We start from the raw sequence: 16,755 nt of genomic DNA on the forward strand, positions 1-16,755 counted from the left end.
GACCGTAACAACCTGGCTATGCCTGAACTCGTCTGCTCTCGGAAGCTAAGCAGGTTTGGTCCTGTATAATGTACCGGCGATTAGATTGGCTGATCTTTAAGCTTTAGGGTTTTCTTTCCTACTTATATAATGTACCGGCGATTAGATTGGCTGATCTTTAAATAGCTCTCTCTTTGCAGCAGTCTTCGCTTATGGCCATACCACCCTGGCTATGCCAGATCATGTCTGAGCTCGGAAGCTAAGCAGGTTTGGGCCTGGTTAGTAATTGGATGGGAGACCCCCTGGTAATACCAGTTGCTTTAAGATTTTTGTAAATTTTTCACAAATTATATAATAATCTTGAAAAAAAAAGAGTCAATGCCCATTCTTTGAATCTTAGCAGTCATGGACCTGTGTAGTGTTTGGATGGGAGACCCCCTGGTAATACCAGGTGCTCTAATATTATTGGAAATTTATTACTAATTATATAATAATCTTAAAAAAAAGAGCCAATGCCTGATCTCTTAATCTTAGCAGGTATTGGCCTGGTTAGTGCTTGGATGGGAGACCGCCTGGGAATACCAGGTGCTGTAAGCTTTTGGGTTTTCATTCCTACTTATATAATGTATGGGCGATTTGATTGGCTGATCTTTAAATAGTCCTCTCTTTGCAGTATCCTTCGCTTGCGACCGTAACAACCTGGCTATGCCTGATCTCGTCTGCTCTCGGAAGCTAAGCAGGTTTGGTCCTGTATAATGTACCGGCGATTAGATTGGCTGATCTTTAAATAGCTCTCTCTTTGCAGCAGTCTTCGCTTATGGCCATACCACCCTGGCTATGCCAGATCATGTCTGAGCTCGGAAGCTAAGCAGGTGTGGGCCTGGTTAGTAATTGGATGGGAGACCCCCTGGTAATACCAGTTGCTTTAAGATTTTTGTAAATTTTTCACAAATTATATAATAATCTTGAAAAAAAAAGAGTCAATGCCCATTCTTTGAATCTTAGCAGTCATGGACCTGTTTAGTGTCTGGATGGGAGACCGCCTCGGAAGACCAGGTGCTCTAATATTATTGGAAATTTATTACTAATTATATAATAATCTTAAAAAAAAAAAAAAGAGTCAATGCCCGATCTCTTAATCTTAGCAGGTATTGGCCTGGTTAGTGCTTGGATGGGAGACCGCCTGGGAATACCAGGTGCTTTAAGCTTTAGGGTTTTCTTTCCTACTTATATAATGTACCGGCGATTAGATTGACTGATCTTTAAATAGCTCTCTCTTTGCAGCAGTCTTCGCTTATGGCTATACCACCCTGGCTATGCCAGATCATGTCTGAGCTCGGAAACTAAGCAGGTTTCGGCCTGGTTAGTAATTGGATGGGAGACCCCCTGGTAATACCAGTTGCTTTAAGATTTTTGTAAATTTTTCACAAATTATATAATAATCTTGCAAGAAAAAAAGAAAGGAGTCAATGCCCCATATCTGAATCTTAGCAGGTATGGGCCTGGTTAGGAATTGGATGGGAGACACCCTGGTAATACCAGTTGCTTTAAGATTTTTGGAAATTTTTCACAAATTATATAATAATTTTGAAAAAAAAAAAAAAGTCAATGCCCGATCTCTGAATAATAGCAGGTTTTGCCTGGTTAGTACTTGGATGGAAGACGGCCGGGAAATACCAGTTGCTGTAATATTTTTGGCAATTTTTACTAATTACATAAAAATCTTGCAAAAAAAAAAAAAAAAGAGTAAATGCCCAATCTTTGAATCTTAGGAGGTATGGACCTGTTTAGTGCTTGGATAAGAGACCGCCTCGGAATACCATTTGCTGTAATATTTTTGGAAATTTGTACTAATTATATAATTATCTTGAAACAAAAAGAGTCAATGCCCAATCTTTGAATCTTAGCAGCTATGGACCTGTTTAGTGTTTGGATGGGAGACCCCCTGGTAATACCATGTGCTCTAATATTATTGGAAATTTATTACTAATTATATAATAATCTTAAAAAAAGAGCCAATGCCTGATCTCTTAATCTTAGCAGGTATTGGCCTGGTTAGTGCTTGGATTGGAGACCGCCTCGGAATACCAGGTGCTGTAAGCTTTTGGGTTTTCATTCCTACTTATATAATGTATGGGCGATTTGATTGGCTGATCTTTAAATAGTCCTCTCTTTGCAGTATCCTTCGCTTGCGACCGTAACAACCTGGCTATGCCTGAACTCGTCTGCTCTCGGAAGCTAAGCAGGTTTGGTCCTGTATAATGTACCGGCGATTAGATTGGCTGATCTTTAAATAGCTCTCTCTTTGCAGCAGTCTTCGCTTATGGCCATACCACCCTGGCTATGCCAGATCATGTCTGAGCTCGGAAGCTAAGCAGGTTTGGGCCTGGTTAGTAATTGGATGGGAGACCCCCTGGTAATACCAGTTGCTTTAAGATTTTTGTAAATTTTTCACAAATTATATAATAATCTTGAAAAAAAAAAGAGTCAATGCCCATTCTTTGAATCTTAGCAGTCATGGACCTGTGTAGTGTTTGGATGGGAGACCCCCTGGTAATACCAGGTGCTCTAATATTATTGGAAATTTATTACTAATTATATAATAATCTTTAAAAAAAAGAGCCAATGCCTGATCTCTTAATCTTAGCAGGTATTGGCCTGGTTAGTGCTTGGATGGGAGACCGCCTGGGAATACCAGGTGCTGTAAGCTTTTGGGTTTTCATTCCTACTTATATAATGTATGGGCGATTTGATTGGCTGATCTTTAAATAGTCCTCTCTTTGCAGTATCCTTCGCTTGCGACCGTAACAACCTGGCTATGCCTGATCTCGTCTGCTCTCGGAAGCTAAGCAGGTTTGGTCCTGTATAATGTACCGGCGATTAGATTGGCTGATCTTTAAATAGCTCTCTCTTTGCAGCAGTCTTCGCTTATGGCCATACCACCCTGGCTATGCCAGATCATGTCTGAGCTCGGAAGCTAAGCAGGTGTGGGCCTGGTTAGTAATTGGATGGGAGACCCCCTGGTAATACCAGTTGCTTTAAGATTTTTGTAAATTTTTCACAAATTATATAATAATCTTAAAAAAAAAAAAGAGTCAATGCCCATTCTTTGAATCTTAGCAGTCATGGACCTGTTTAGTGTCTGGATGGGAGACCGCCTCGGAATACCAGGTGCTCTAATATTATTGGAAATTTATTACTAATTATATAATAATCTTAAAAAAAAAAAAAAAAAAAAAAAAAAAGAGTCAATGCCCGATCTCTTAATCTTAGCAGGTATTGGCCTGGTTAGTGCTTGGATGGGAGACCGCCTGGGAATACCAGGTGCTTTAAGCTTTAGGGTTTTCTTTCCTACTTATATAATGTACCGGCGATTAGATTGACTGATCTTTAAATAGCTCTCTCTTTGCAGCAGTCTTCGCTTATGGCCATACCACCCTGGCTATGCCAGATCATGTCTGAGCTCGGAAACTAAGCAGGTTTCGGCCTGGTTAGTAATTGGATGGGAGACCCCCTGGTAATACCAGTTGCTTTAAGATTTTTGGAAATTTTTCACAAATTATATAATAATCTTGCAAGAAAAAAAGAAAGGAGTCAATGCCCCATATCTGAATCTTAGCAGGTATGGGCCTGGTTAGTAATTGGATGGGAGACACCCTGGTAATACCAGTTGCTTTAAGATTTTTGGAAATTTTTCACAAATTATATAATAATTTTGAAAAAAAAAAAAGTCAATGCCCGATCTCTGAATAATAGCAGGTTTTGCCTGGTTAGTACTTGGATGGAAGACGGCCGGGAAATACCAGTTGCTGTAATATTTTTGGCAATTTTTACTAATTACATAAAAATCTTGCAAAAAAAAAAAAAAAAAGAGTAAATGCCCAATCTTTGAATCTTAGGAGGTATGGACCTGTTTAGTGCTTGGATGGGAGACCGCCTCGGAATACCATTTGCTGTAATATTTTTGGAAATTTGTACTAATTATATAATTATCTTGAAACAAAAAGAGTCAATGCCCAATCTTTGAATCTTAGAAGCTATGGACCTGTTTAGTGTTTGGATGGGAGACCGCCTCGGAAAACCAGGTGCTCTAATATTATTGGAAATGTATTACTAATTATATAATAATCTTTAAAAAAAAAAAAAAAAAAAAAAGAGTCAATGCCCGATCTCTTAATCTTAGCAGGTATTGGCCTGGTTACTGCTTGGATGGGAGACCGCCTGGGAATACCAGGTGCTTTAAGCTTTAGGGTTTTCTTTCCTACTTATATAATGTACCGGCGATTAGATTGGCTGATCTTTAAATAGCTCTCTCTTTGCAGCAGTCTTCGCTTATGGCCATACCACCCTGGCTATGCCAGATCATGTCTGAGCTCGGAAGCTAAGCAGGTTTGGGCCTGGTTAGTAATTGGATGGGAGACCCCCTGGTAATACCAGTTGCTTTAAGATTTTTGTAAATTTTTCACAAATTATATAATAATCTTGAAAAAAAAAAAGAGTCAATGCCCATTCTTTGAATCTTAGCAGTCATGGACTTGTGTAGTGTTTGGATGGGAGACCCCCTGGTAATACCAGGTGCTCTAATGTTATTGGAAATTTATTACTAATTATATAATAATCTTTAAAAAAAAGAGCCAATGCCCGATCTCTTAATCTTAGCAGGTATTGGCCTGGTTAGTGCTTGGATGGGAGACCGCCTAGGAATACCAGGTGCTGTAAGCTTTTGGGTTTTCATTCCTACTTATATAATGTATGGGCGATTTGATTGGCTGATCTTTAAATAGTCCTCTCTTTGCAGTATCCTTCGCTTGCGACCGTAACAACCTGGCTATGCCTGATCTCGTCTGCTCTCGGAAGCTAAGCAGGTTTGGTCCTGTATAATGTACCGGCGATTAGATTGGCTGATCTTTAAGCTTTAGGGTTTTCTTTCCTACTTATATAATGTACCGGCGATTAGATTGGCTGATCTTTAAATAGCTCTCTCTTTGCAGCAGTCTTCGCTTATGGCCATACCACCCTGGCTATGCCAGATCATGTCTGAGCTCGGAAGCTAAGCAGGTTTGGGCCTGGTTAGTAATTGGATGGGAGACCCCCTGGTAATACCAGTTGCTTTAAGATTTTTGTAAATTTTTCACAAATTATATAATAATCTTGAAAAAAAAAGAGTCAATGCCCATTCTTTGAATCTTAGCAGTCATGGACCTGTGTAGTGTTTGGATGGGAGACCCCCTGGTAATACCAGGTGCTCTAATATTATTGGAAATTTATTACTAATTATATAATAATCTTAAAAAAAAGAGCCAATGCCTGATCTCTTAATCTTAGCAGGTATTGGCCTGGTTAGTGCTTGGATGGGAGACCGCCTGGGAATACCAGGTGCTGTAAGCTTTTGGGTTTTCATTCCTACTTATATAATGTATGGGCGATTTGATTGGCTGATCTTTAAATAGTCCTCTCTTTGCAGTATCCTTCGCTTGCGACCGTAACAACCTGGCTATGCCTGATCTCGTCTGCTCTCGGAAGCTAAGCAGGTTTGGTCCTGTATAATGTACCGGCGATTAGATTGGCTGATCTTTAAATAGCTCTCTCTTTGCAGCAGTCTTCGCTTATGGCCATACCACCCTGGCTATGCCAGATCATGTCTGAGCTCGGAAGCTAAGCAGGTGTGGGCCTGGTTAGTAATTGGATGGGAGACCCCCTGGTAATACCAGTTGCTTTAAGATTTTTGTAAATTTTTCACAAATTATATAATAATCTTGAAAAAAAAAGAGTCAATGCCCATTCTTTGAATCTTAGCAGTCATGGACCTGTTTAGTGTCTGGATGGGAGACCGCCTCGGAAGACCAGGTGCTCTAATATTATTGGAAATTTATTACTAATTATATAATAATCTTAAAAAAAAAAAAAAAGAGTCAATGCCCGATCTCTTAATCTTAGCAGGTATTGGCCTGGTTAGTGCTTGGATGGGAGACCGCCTGGGAATACCAGGTGCTTTAAGCTTTAGGGTTTTCTTTCCTACTTATATAATGTACCGGCGATTAGATTGACTGATCTTTAAATAGCTCTCTCTTTGCAGCAGTCTTCGCTTATGGCTATACCACCCTGGCTATGCCAGATCATGTCTGAGCTCGGAAACTAAGCAGGTTTCGGCCTGGTTAGTAATTGGATGGGAGACCCCCTGGTAATACCAGTTGCTTTAAGATTTTTGTAAATTTTTCACAAATTATATAATAATCTTGCAAGAAAAAAAGAAAGGAGTCAATGCCCCATATCTGAATCTTAGCAGGTATGGGCCTGGTTAGGAATTGGATGGGAGACACCCTGGTAATACCAGTTGCTTTAAGATTTTTGGAAATTTTTCACAAATTATATAATAATTTTGAAAAAAAAAAAAAGTCAATGCCCGATCTCTGAATAATAGCAGGTTTTGCCTGGTTAGTACTTGGATGGAAGACGGCCGGGAAATACCAGTTGCTGTAATATTTTTGGCAATTTTTACTAATTACATAAAAATCTTGCAAAAAAAAAAAAAAGAGTAAATGCCCAATCTTTGAATCTTAGGAGGTATGGACCTGTTTAGTGCTTGGATAAGAGACCGCCTCGGAATACCATTTGCTGTAATATTTTTGGAAATTTGTACTAATTATATAATTATCTTGAAACAAAAAGAGTCAATGCCCAATCTTTGAATCTTAGCAGCTATGGACCTGTTTAGTGTTTGGATGGGAGACCCCCTGGTAATACCATGTGCTCTAATATTATTGGAAATTTATTACTAATTATATAATAATCTTAAAAAAAGAGCCAATGCCTGATCTCTTAATCTTAGCAGGTATTGGCCTGGTTAGTGCTTGGATTGGAGACCGCCTCGGAATACCAGGTGCTGTAAGCTTTTGGGTTTTCATTCCTACTTATATAATGTATGGGCGATTTGATTGGCTGATCTTTAAATAGTCCTCTCTTTGCAGTATCCTTCGCTTGCGACCGTAACAACCTGGCTATGCCTGAACTCGTCTGCTCTCGGAAGCTAAGCAGGTTTGGTCCTGTATAATGTACCGGCGATTAGATTGGCTGATCTTTAAATAGCTCTCTCTTTGCAGCAGTCTTCGCTTATGGCCATACCACCCTGGCTATGCCAGATCATGTCTGAGCTCGGAAGCTAAGCAGGTTTGGGCCTGTTTAGTAATTGGATGGGAGACCCCCTGGTAATACCAGTTGCTTTAAGATTTTTGTAAATTTTTCACAAATTATATAATAATCTTGAAAAAAAAAAAGAGTCAATGCCCATTCTTTGAATCTTAGCAGTCATGGACCTGTGTAGTGTTTGGATGGGAGACCCCCTGGTAATACCAGGTGCTCTAATATTATTGGAAATTTATTACTAATTATATAATAATCTTAAAAAAAAGAGCCAATGCCTGATCTCTTAATCTTAGCAGGTATTGGCCTGGTTAGTGCTTGGATGGGAGACCGCCTGGGAATACCAGGTGCTGTAAGCTTTTGGGTTTTCATTCCTACTTATATAATGTATGGGCGATTTGATTGGCTGATCTTTAAATAGTCCTCTCTTTGCAGTATCCTTCGCTTGCGACCGTAACAACCTGGCTATGCCTGATCTCGTCTGCTCTCGGAAGCTAAGCAGGTTTGGTCCTGTATAATGTACCGGCGATTAGATTGGCTGATCTTTAAATAGCTCTCTCTTTGCAGCAGTCTTCGCTTATGGCCATACCACCCTGGCTATGCCAGATCATGTCTGAGCTCGGAAGCTAAGCAGGTGTGGGCCTGGTTAGTAATTGGATGGGAGACCCCCTGGTAATACCAGTTGCTTTAAGATTTTTGTAAATTTTTCACAAATTATATAATAATCTTGAAAAAAAAAGAGTCAATGCCCATTCTTTGAATCTTAGCAGTCATGGACCTGTTTAGTGTCTGGATGGGAGACCGCCTCGGAAGACCAGGTGCTCTAATATTATTGGAAATTTATTACTAATTATATAATAATCTTAAAAAAAAAAAAAAGAGTCAATGCCCGATCTCTTAATCTTAGCAGGTATTGGCCTGGTTAGTGCTTGGATGGGAGACCGCCTGGGAATACCAGGTGCTTTAAGCTTTAGGGTTTTCTTTCCTACTTATATAATGTACCGGCGATTAGATTGACTGATCTTTAAATAGCTCTCTCTTTGCAGCAGTCTTCGCTTATGGCCATACCACCCTGGCTATGCCAGATCATGTCTGAGCTCGGAAACTAAGCAGGTTTCGGCCTGGTTAGTAATTGGATGGGAGACCCCCTGGTAATACCAGTTGCTTTAAGATTTTTGGAAATTTTTCACAAATTATATAATAATCTTGCAAGAAAAAAAGAAAGGAGTCAATGCCCCATATCTGAATCTTAGCAGGTATGGGCCTGGTTAGTAATTGGATGGGAGACACCCTGGTAATACCAGTTGCTTTAAGATTTTTGGAAATTTTTCACAAATTATATAATAATTTTGAAAAAAAAAAAAAAGTCAATGCCCGATCTCTGAATAATAGCAGGTTTTGCCTGGTTAGTACTTGGATGGAAGACGGCCGGGAAATACCAGTTGCTGTAATATTTTTGGCAATTTTTACTAATTACATAAAAATCTTGCAAAAAAAAAAAAAAAAAGAGTAAATGCCCAATCTTTGAATCTTAGGAGGTATGGACCTGTTTAGTGCTTGGATGGGAGACCGCCTCGGAATACCATTTGCTGTAATATTTTTGGAAATTTGTACTAATTATATAATTATCTTGAAACAAAAAGAGTCAATGCCCAATCTTTGAATCTTAGAAGCTATGGACCTGTTTAGTGTTTGGATGGGAGACCGCCTCGGAAAACCAGGTGCTCTAATATTATTGGAAATGTATTACTAATTATATAATAATCTTTAAAAAAAAAAAAAAAAAAAAAAAGAGTCAATGCCCGATCTCTTAATCTTAGCAGGTATTGGCCTGGTTACTGCTTGGATGGGAGACCGCCTGGGAATACCAGGTGCTTTAAGCTTTAGGGTTTTCTTTCCTACTTATATAATGTACCGGCGATTAGATTGGCTGATCTTTAAATAGCTCTCTCTTTGCAGCAGTCTTCGCTTATGGCCATACCACCCTGGCTATGCCAGATCATGTCTGAGCTCGGAAGCTAAGCAGGTTTGGGCCTGGTTAGTAATTGGATGGGAGACCCCCTGGTAATACCAGTTGCTTTAAGATTTTTGTAAATTTTTCACAAATTATATAATAATCTTGAAAAAAAAAAAGAGTCAATGCCCATTCTTTGAATCTTAGCAGTCATGGACTTGTGTAGTGTTTGGATGGGAGACCCCCTGGTAATACCAGGTGCTCTAATGTTATTGGAAATTTATTACTAATTATATAATAATCTTTAAAAAAAAGAGCCAATGCCCGATCTCTTAATCTTAGCAGGTATTGGCCTGGTTAGTGCTTGGATGGGAGACCGCCTAGGAATACCAGGTGCTGTAAGCTTTTGGGTTTTCATTCCTACTTATATAATGTATGGGCGATTTGATTGGCTGATCTTTAAATAGTCCTCTCTTTGCAGTATCCTTCGCTTGCGACCGTAACAACCTGGCTATGCCTGATCTCGTCTGCTCTCGGAAGCTAAGCAGGTTTGGTCCTGTATAATGTACCGGCGATTAGATTGGCTGATCTTTAAGCTTTAGGGTTTTCTTTCCTACTTATATAATGTACCGGCGATTAGATTGGCTGATCTTTAAATAGCTCTCTCTTTGCAGCAGTCTTCGCTTATGGCCATACCACCCTGGCTATGCCAGATCATGTCTGAGCTCGGAAGCTAAGCAGGTTTGGGCCTGGTTAGTAATTGGATGGGAGACCCCCTGGTAATACCAGTTGCTTTAAGATTTTTGTAAATTTTTCACAAATTATATAATAATCTTGAAAAAAAAAGAGTCAATGCCCATTCTTTGAATCTTAGCAGTCATGGACCTGTGTAGTGTTTGGATGGGAGACCCCCTGGTAATACCAGGTGCTCTAATATTATTGGAAATTTATTACTAATTATATAATAATCTTAAAAAAAAGAGCCAATGCCTGATCTCTTAATCTTAGCAGGTATTGGCCTGGTTAGTGCTTGGATGGGAGACCGCCTGGGAATACCAGGTGCTGTAAGCTTTTGGGTTTTCATTCCTACTTATATAATGTATGGGCGATTTGATTGGCTGATCTTTAAATAGTCCTCTCTTTGCAGTATCCTTCGCTTGCGACCGTAACAACCTGGCTATGCCTGATCTCGTCTGCTCTCGGAAGCTAAGCAGGTTTGGTCCTGTATAATGTACCGGCGATTAGATTGGCTGATCTTTAAATAGCTCTCTCTTTGCAGCAGTCTTCGCTTATGGCCATACCACCCTGGCTATGCCAGATCATGTCTGAGCTCGGAAGCTAAGCAGGTGTGGGCCTGGTTAGTAATTGGATGGGAGACCCCCTGGTAATACCAGTTGCTTTAAGATTTTTGTAAATTTTTCACAAATTATATAATAATCTTGAAAAAAAAAGAGTCAATGCCCATTCTTTGAATCTTAGCAGTCATGGACCTGTTTAGTGTCTGGATGGGAGACCGCCTCGGAAGACCAGGTGCTCTAATATTATTGGAAATTTATTACTAATTATATAATAATCTTAAAAAAAAAAAAAAGAGTCAATGCCCGATCTCTTAATCTTAGCAGGTATTGGCCTGGTTAGTGCTTGGATGGGAGACCGCCTGGGAATACCAGGTGCTTTAAGCTTTAGGGTTTTCTTTCCTACTTATATAATGTACCGGCGATTAGATTGACTGATCTTTAAATAGCTCTCTCTTTGCAGCAGTCTTCGCTTATGGCTATACCACCCTGGCTATGCCAGATCATGTCTGAGCTCGGAAACTAAGCAGGTTTCGGCCTGGTTAGTAATTGGATGGGAGACCCCCTGGTAATACCAGTTGCTTTAAGATTTTTGTAAATTTTTCACAAATTATATAATAATCTTGCAAGAAAAAAAGAAAGGAGTCAATGCCCCATATCTGAATCTTAGCAGGTATGGGCCTGGTTAGGAATTGGATGGGAGACACCCTGGTAATACCAGTTGCTTTAAGATTTTTGGAAATTTTTCACAAATTATATAATAATTTTGAAAAAAAAAAAAAGTCAATGCCCGATCTCTGAATAATAGCAGGTTTTGCCTGGTTAGTACTTGGATGGAAGACGGCCGGGAAATACCAGTTGCTGTAATATTTTTGGCAATTTTTACTAATTACATAAAAATCTTGCAAAAAAAAAAAAAAGAGTAAATGCCCAATCTTTGAATCTTAGGAGGTATGGACCTGTTTAGTGCTTGGATAAGAGACCGCCTCGGAATACCATTTGCTGTAATATTTTTGGAAATTTGTACTAATTATATAATTATCTTGAAACAAAAAGAGTCAATGCCCAATCTTTGAATCTTAGCAGCTATGGACCTGTTTAGTGTTTGGATGGGAGACCCCCTGGTAATACCATGTGCTCTAATATTATTGGAAATTTATTACTAATTATATAATAATCTTAAAAAAAGAGCCAATGCCTGATCTCTTAATCTTAGCAGGTATTGGCCTGGTTAGTGCTTGGATTGGAGACCGCCTCGGAATACCAGGTGCTGTAAGCTTTTGGGTTTTCATTCCTACTTATATAATGTATGGGCGATTTGATTGGCTGATCTTTAAATAGTCCTCTCTTTGCAGTATCCTTCGCTTGCGACCGTAACAACCTGGCTATGCCTGAACTCGTCTGCTCTCGGAAGCTAAGCAGGTTTGGTCCTGTATAATGTACCGGCGATTAGATTGGCTGATCTTTAAATAGCTCTCTCTTTGCAGCAGTCTTCGCTTATGGCCATACCACCCTGGCTATGCCAGATCATGTCTGAGCTCGGAAGCTAAGCAGGTTTGGGCCTGGTTAGTAATTGGATGGGAGACCCCCTGGTAATACCAGTTGCTTTAAGATTTTTGTAAATTTTTCACAAATTATATAATAATCTTGAAAAAAAAAAGAGTCAATGCCCATTCTTTGAATCTTAGCAGTCATGGACCTGTGTAGTGTTTGGATGGGAGACCCCCTGGTAATACCAGGTGCTCTAATATTATTGGAAATTTATTACTAATTATATAATAATCTTTAAAAAAAAAGAGCCAATGCCTGATCTCTTAATCTTAGCAGGTATTGGCCTGGTTAGTGCTTGGATGGGAGACCGCCTGGGAATACCAGGTGCTGTAAGCTTTTGGGTTTTCATTCCTACTTATATAATGTATGGGCGATTTGATTGGCTGATCTTTAAATAGTCCTCTCTTTGCAGTATCCTTCGCTTGCGACCGTAACAACCTGGCTATGCCTGATCTCGTCTGCTCTCGGAAGCTAAGCAGGTTTGGTCCTGTATAATGTACCGGCGATTAGATTGGCTGATCTTTAAATAGCTCTCTCTTTGCAGCAGTCTTCGCTTATGGCCATACCACCCTGGCTATGCCAGATCATGTCTGAGCTCGGAAGCTAAGCAGGTGTGGGCCTGGTTAGTAATTGGATGGGAGACCCCCTGGTAATACCAGTTGCTTTAAGATTTTTGTAAATTTTTCACAAATTATATAATAATCTTAAAAAAAAAAAAGAGTCAATGCCCATTCTTTGAATCTTAGCAGTCATGGACCTGTTTAGTGTCTGGATGGGAGACCGCCTCGGAATACCAGGTGCTCTAATATTATTGGAAATTTATTACTAATTATATAATAATCTTAAAAAAAAAAAAAAAAAAAAAAAAAAAAAGAGTCAATGCCCGATCTCTTAATCTTAGCAGGTATTGGCCTGGTTAGTGCTTGGATGGGAGACCGCCTGGGAATACCAGGTGCTTTAAGCTTTAGGGTTTTCTTTCCTACTTATATAATGTACCGGCGATTAGATTGACTGATCTTTAAATAGCTCTCTCTTTGCAGCAGTCTTCGCTTATGGCCATACCACCCTGGCTATGCCAGATCATGTCTGAGCTCGGAAACTAAGCAGGTTTCGGCCTGGTTAGTAATTGGATGGGAGACCCCCTGGTAATACCAGTTGCTTTAAGATTTTTGGAAATTTTTCACAAATTATATAATAATCTTGCAAGAAAAAAAGAAAGGAGTCAATGCCCCATATCTGAATCTTAGCAGGTATGGGCCTGGTTAGTAATTGGATGGGAGACACCCTGGTAATACCAGTTGCTTTAAGATTTTTGGAAATTTTTCACAAATTATATAATAATTTTGAAAAAAAAAAAAAGTCAATGCCCGATCTCTGAATATAGCAGGTTTTGCCTGGTTAGTACTTGGATGGAAGACGGCCGGGAAATACCAGTTGCTGTAATATTTTTGGCAATTTTTACTAATTACATAAAAATCTTGCAAAAAAAAAAAAAAAAAGAGTAAATGCCCAATCTTTGAATCTTAGGAGGTATGGACCTGTTTAGTGCTTGGATGGGAGACCGCCTCGGAATACCATTTGCTGTAATATTTTTGGAAATTTGTACTAATTATATAATTATCTTGAAACAAAAAGAGTCAATGCCCAATCTTTGAATCTTAGAAGCTATGGACCTGTTTAGTGTTTGGATGGGAGACCGCCTCGGAAACCAGGTGCTCTAATATTATTGGAAATGTATTACTAATTATATAATAATCTTTAAAAAAAAAAAAAAAAAAAAAAGAGTCAATGCCCGATCTCTTAATCTTAGCAGGTATTGGCCTGGTTACTGCTTGGATGGGAGACCGCCTGGGAATACCAGGTGCTTTAAGCTTTAGGGTTTTCTTTCCTACTTATATAATGTACCGGCGATTAGATTGGCTGATCTTTAAATAGCTCTCTCTTTGCAGCAGTCTTCGCTTATGGCCATACCACCCTGGCTATGCCAGATCATGTCTGAGCTCGGAAGCTAAGCAGGTTTGGGCCTGGTTAGTAATTGGATGGGAGACCCCTGGTAATACCAGTTGCTTTAAGATTTTTGTAAATTTTTCACAAATTATATAATAATCTTGAAAAAAAAAAAGAGTCAATGCCCATTCTTTGAATCTTAGCAGTCATGGACTTGTGTAGTGTTTGGATGGGAGACCCCCTGGTAATACCAGGTGCTCTAATGTTATTGGAAATTTATTACTAATTAATATAATAATCTTAAAAAAAGAGCCAATGCCCGATCTCTTAATCTTAGCAGGTATTGGCCTGGTTAGTGCTTGGATGGGAGACCGCCTAGGAATACCAGGTGCTGTAAGCTTTTGGGTTTTCATTCCTACTTATATAATGTATGGGCGATTTGATTGGCTGATCTTTAAATAGTCCTCTCTTTGCAGTATCCTTCGCTTGCGACCGTAACAACCTGGCTATGCCTGATCTCGTCTGCTCTCGGAAGCTAAGCAGGTTTGGTCCTGTATAATGTACCGGCGATTAGATTGGCTGATCTTTAAGCTTTAGGGTTTTCTTTCCTACTTATATAATGTACCGGCGATTAGATTGGCTGATCTTTAAATAGCTCTCTCTTTGCAGCAGTCTTCGCTTATGGCCATACCACCCTGGCTATGCCAGATCATGTCTGAGCTCGGAAGCTAAGCAGGTTTGGGCCTGGTTAGTAATTGGATGGGAGACCCCCTGGTAATACCAGTTGCTTAAGATTTTTGTAAATTTTTCACAAATTATATAATAATCTTGAAAAAAAAAAGAGTCAATGCCCATTCTTTTGAATCTTAGCAGTCATGGACCTGTGTAGTGTTTGGATGGGAGACCCCCTGGTAATACCAGGTGCTCTAATATTATTGGAAATTTATTACTAATTATATAATAATCTTAAAAAAAAGAGCCAATGCCTGATCTCTTAATCTTAGCAGGTATTGGCCTGGTTAGTGCTTGGATGGGAGACCGCCTGGGAATACCAGGTGCTGTAAGCTTTTGGGTTTTCATTCCTACTTATATAATGTATGGGCGATTTGATTGGCTGATCTTTAAATAGTCCTCTCTTTGCAGTATCCTTCGCTTGCGACCGTAACAACCTGGCTATGCCTGATCTCGTCTGCTCTCGGAAGCTAAGCAGGTTTGGTCCTGTATAATGTACCGGCGATTAGATTGGCTGATCTTTAAATAGCTCTCTCTTTGCAGCAGTCTTCGCTTATGGCCATACCACCCTGGCTATGCCAGATCATGTCTGAGCTCGGAAGCTAAGCAGGTGTGGGCCTGGTTAGTAATTGGATGGGAGACCCCCTGGTAATACCAGTTGCTTTAAGATTTTTGTAAATTTTTCACAAATTATATAATAATCTTGAAAAAAAAAGAGTCAATGCCCATTCTTTGAATCTTAGCAGTCATGGACCTGTTTAGTGTCTGGATGGGAGACCGCCTCGGAAGACCAGTGCTCTAATATTATTGGAATTTATTACTAATTATATAATAATCTTAAAAAAAAAAAAAAAGAGGTCAATGCCCGATCTCTTAATCTTAGCAGGTATTGGCCTGGTTAGTGCTTGGATGGGAGACCGCCTGGAATACCAGGTGCTTTAAGCTTTAGGGTTTTCTTTCCTACTTATATAATGTACCGGCGATTAGATTGACTGATCTTTAAATAGCTCTCTCTTTGCAGCAGTCTTCGCTTATGGCCATACCACCCTGGCTTATGCCAGATCATGTCTGAGCTCGGAAACTAAGCAGGTTTCGGCCTGGGTAGTAATTGGATGGGAGACCCCCTGGTAATACCAGTTGCTTTAAGATTTTTGGAAATTTTTCACAAATTATATAATAATCTTGCAAGAAAAAAAGAAAGGAGTCAATGCCCATATCTGAATCTTAGCAGGTATGGGCCTGGTTAGTAATTGGATGGGAGACACCCTGGTAATACCAGTTGCTTTAAGATTTTTTGGAAATTTTTCACAAATTATATAATAATTTTGAAAAAAAAAAAAAGTCAATGCCCGATCTCTGAATAATAGCAGGTTTTGCCTGGTTAGTACTTGGATGGAAGACGGCCGGAAATACCAGTTGCTGTAATATTTTTGGCAATTTTTACTAATTACATAAAAAATCTTGCAAAAAAAAAAAAAAAAGAGTAAATGCCCAATCTTTGAATCTAGGAGGTATGGACCTGTTTAGTGCTTGGATGGGAGACCGCCTCGGAATACCATTTGCTGTAATATTTTTGGAAATTTGTACTAATTATATAATTATCTTGAAACAAAAAGAGTCAATGCCCAATCTTTGAATCTTAGCAGCTATGGACCTGTTTAGTGTTTGGATGGGAGACCGCCTCGGAAAACAGTGCTCTAATATTATTGGAAATATTACTAATTATATAATAATCTTTAAAAAAAAAAAAAAAAAAAAAAAGAGCAAGCCGATCTCTAATCTTAGCAGTTATTGGCTGGTTACTGCTTGGATGGGAGACCGCCTGGGAATACCAGGTGCTTTAAGCTTTAGGGTTTTCTTTCTACTTATATAATGTACGGCGATTAGATTGGCTGATCTTTAAATAGCTCTCTCTTTGCAGCAGTCTTCGCTTATGGCCATACCACCCTGGCTATGCAGATCATGTCTGAGCTCGGAAGCTAAGCAGGTTTTGGCCTGTTAGTAATTGGATGGGGACCCCCTGGTAATACCAGTTGCTTTAAGATTTTTGTAAATTTTTCACAAATTATATAATAATCTTGAAAAAAAAAAGAGTCAATGCCCATTCTTGAATCTTAGCAGTCATGGACTTGTGTAGTGTTTGGATGGGAGACCCCC

The 16,755-nt window shown here is 39.3% G+C and overlaps 23 pseudogenes; all 23 read left to right on the forward strand.

Annotated features, from left to right (window-relative positions):
• Positions 1 to 187: 187 nt before the first annotated feature.
• On the forward strand, positions 188 to 306 carry LOC113084506 (uncharacterized; annotated as a pseudogene).
• Positions 307 to 792: 486 nt separating this feature from the next.
• Positions 793 to 911, forward strand: LOC113084524 (uncharacterized; annotated as a pseudogene).
• A 360-nt stretch (positions 912 to 1,271) lies between these two features.
• LOC113084548 (uncharacterized) lies at positions 1,272 to 1,390 on the forward strand (annotated as a pseudogene).
• Positions 1,391 to 2,298: 908 nt separating this feature from the next.
• On the forward strand, positions 2,299 to 2,417 carry LOC113084507 (uncharacterized; annotated as a pseudogene).
• A 488-nt stretch (positions 2,418 to 2,905) lies between these two features.
• LOC113084525 (uncharacterized) lies at positions 2,906 to 3,024 on the forward strand (annotated as a pseudogene).
• Positions 3,025 to 3,399: 375 nt separating this feature from the next.
• On the forward strand, positions 3,400 to 3,518 carry LOC113084538 (uncharacterized; annotated as a pseudogene).
• A 791-nt stretch (positions 3,519 to 4,309) lies between these two features.
• LOC113084508 (uncharacterized) lies at positions 4,310 to 4,428 on the forward strand (annotated as a pseudogene).
• A 550-nt stretch (positions 4,429 to 4,978) lies between these two features.
• Positions 4,979 to 5,097, forward strand: LOC113084509 (uncharacterized; annotated as a pseudogene).
• Positions 5,098 to 5,583: 486 nt separating this feature from the next.
• LOC113084527 (uncharacterized) lies at positions 5,584 to 5,702 on the forward strand (annotated as a pseudogene).
• Positions 5,703 to 6,063: 361 nt separating this feature from the next.
• On the forward strand, positions 6,064 to 6,182 carry LOC113084549 (uncharacterized; annotated as a pseudogene).
• Positions 6,183 to 7,087: 905 nt separating this feature from the next.
• Positions 7,088 to 7,206, forward strand: LOC113084514 (uncharacterized; annotated as a pseudogene).
• A 488-nt stretch (positions 7,207 to 7,694) lies between these two features.
• On the forward strand, positions 7,695 to 7,813 carry LOC113084528 (uncharacterized; annotated as a pseudogene).
• Positions 7,814 to 8,173: 360 nt separating this feature from the next.
• On the forward strand, positions 8,174 to 8,292 carry LOC113084539 (uncharacterized; annotated as a pseudogene).
• Positions 8,293 to 9,086: 794 nt separating this feature from the next.
• LOC113084510 (uncharacterized) lies at positions 9,087 to 9,205 on the forward strand (annotated as a pseudogene).
• A 550-nt stretch (positions 9,206 to 9,755) lies between these two features.
• Positions 9,756 to 9,874, forward strand: LOC113084512 (uncharacterized; annotated as a pseudogene).
• Positions 9,875 to 10,360: 486 nt separating this feature from the next.
• LOC113084529 (uncharacterized) lies at positions 10,361 to 10,479 on the forward strand (annotated as a pseudogene).
• Positions 10,480 to 10,839: 360 nt separating this feature from the next.
• Positions 10,840 to 10,958, forward strand: LOC113084550 (uncharacterized; annotated as a pseudogene).
• A 905-nt stretch (positions 10,959 to 11,863) lies between these two features.
• Positions 11,864 to 11,982, forward strand: LOC113084513 (uncharacterized; annotated as a pseudogene).
• Positions 11,983 to 12,471: 489 nt separating this feature from the next.
• On the forward strand, positions 12,472 to 12,590 carry LOC113084530 (uncharacterized; annotated as a pseudogene).
• Positions 12,591 to 12,967: 377 nt separating this feature from the next.
• Positions 12,968 to 13,086, forward strand: LOC113084540 (uncharacterized; annotated as a pseudogene).
• Positions 13,087 to 13,876: 790 nt separating this feature from the next.
• Positions 13,877 to 13,994, forward strand: LOC113084532 (uncharacterized; annotated as a pseudogene).
• Positions 13,995 to 14,543: 549 nt separating this feature from the next.
• LOC113084533 (uncharacterized) lies at positions 14,544 to 14,661 on the forward strand (annotated as a pseudogene).
• A 488-nt stretch (positions 14,662 to 15,149) lies between these two features.
• LOC113084531 (uncharacterized) lies at positions 15,150 to 15,268 on the forward strand (annotated as a pseudogene).
• The last annotated feature ends 1,487 nt before the right edge of the window (positions 15,269 to 16,755 follow it).

Source organism: Carassius auratus, unplaced genomic scaffold, assembly GCF_003368295.1.
Source record: "Carassius auratus strain Wakin unplaced genomic scaffold, ASM336829v1 scaf_tig00040175, whole genome shotgun sequence".
In the NCBI taxonomy this organism is placed as follows: Eukaryota; Metazoa; Chordata; class Actinopteri; order Cypriniformes; family Cyprinidae; genus Carassius; species Carassius auratus.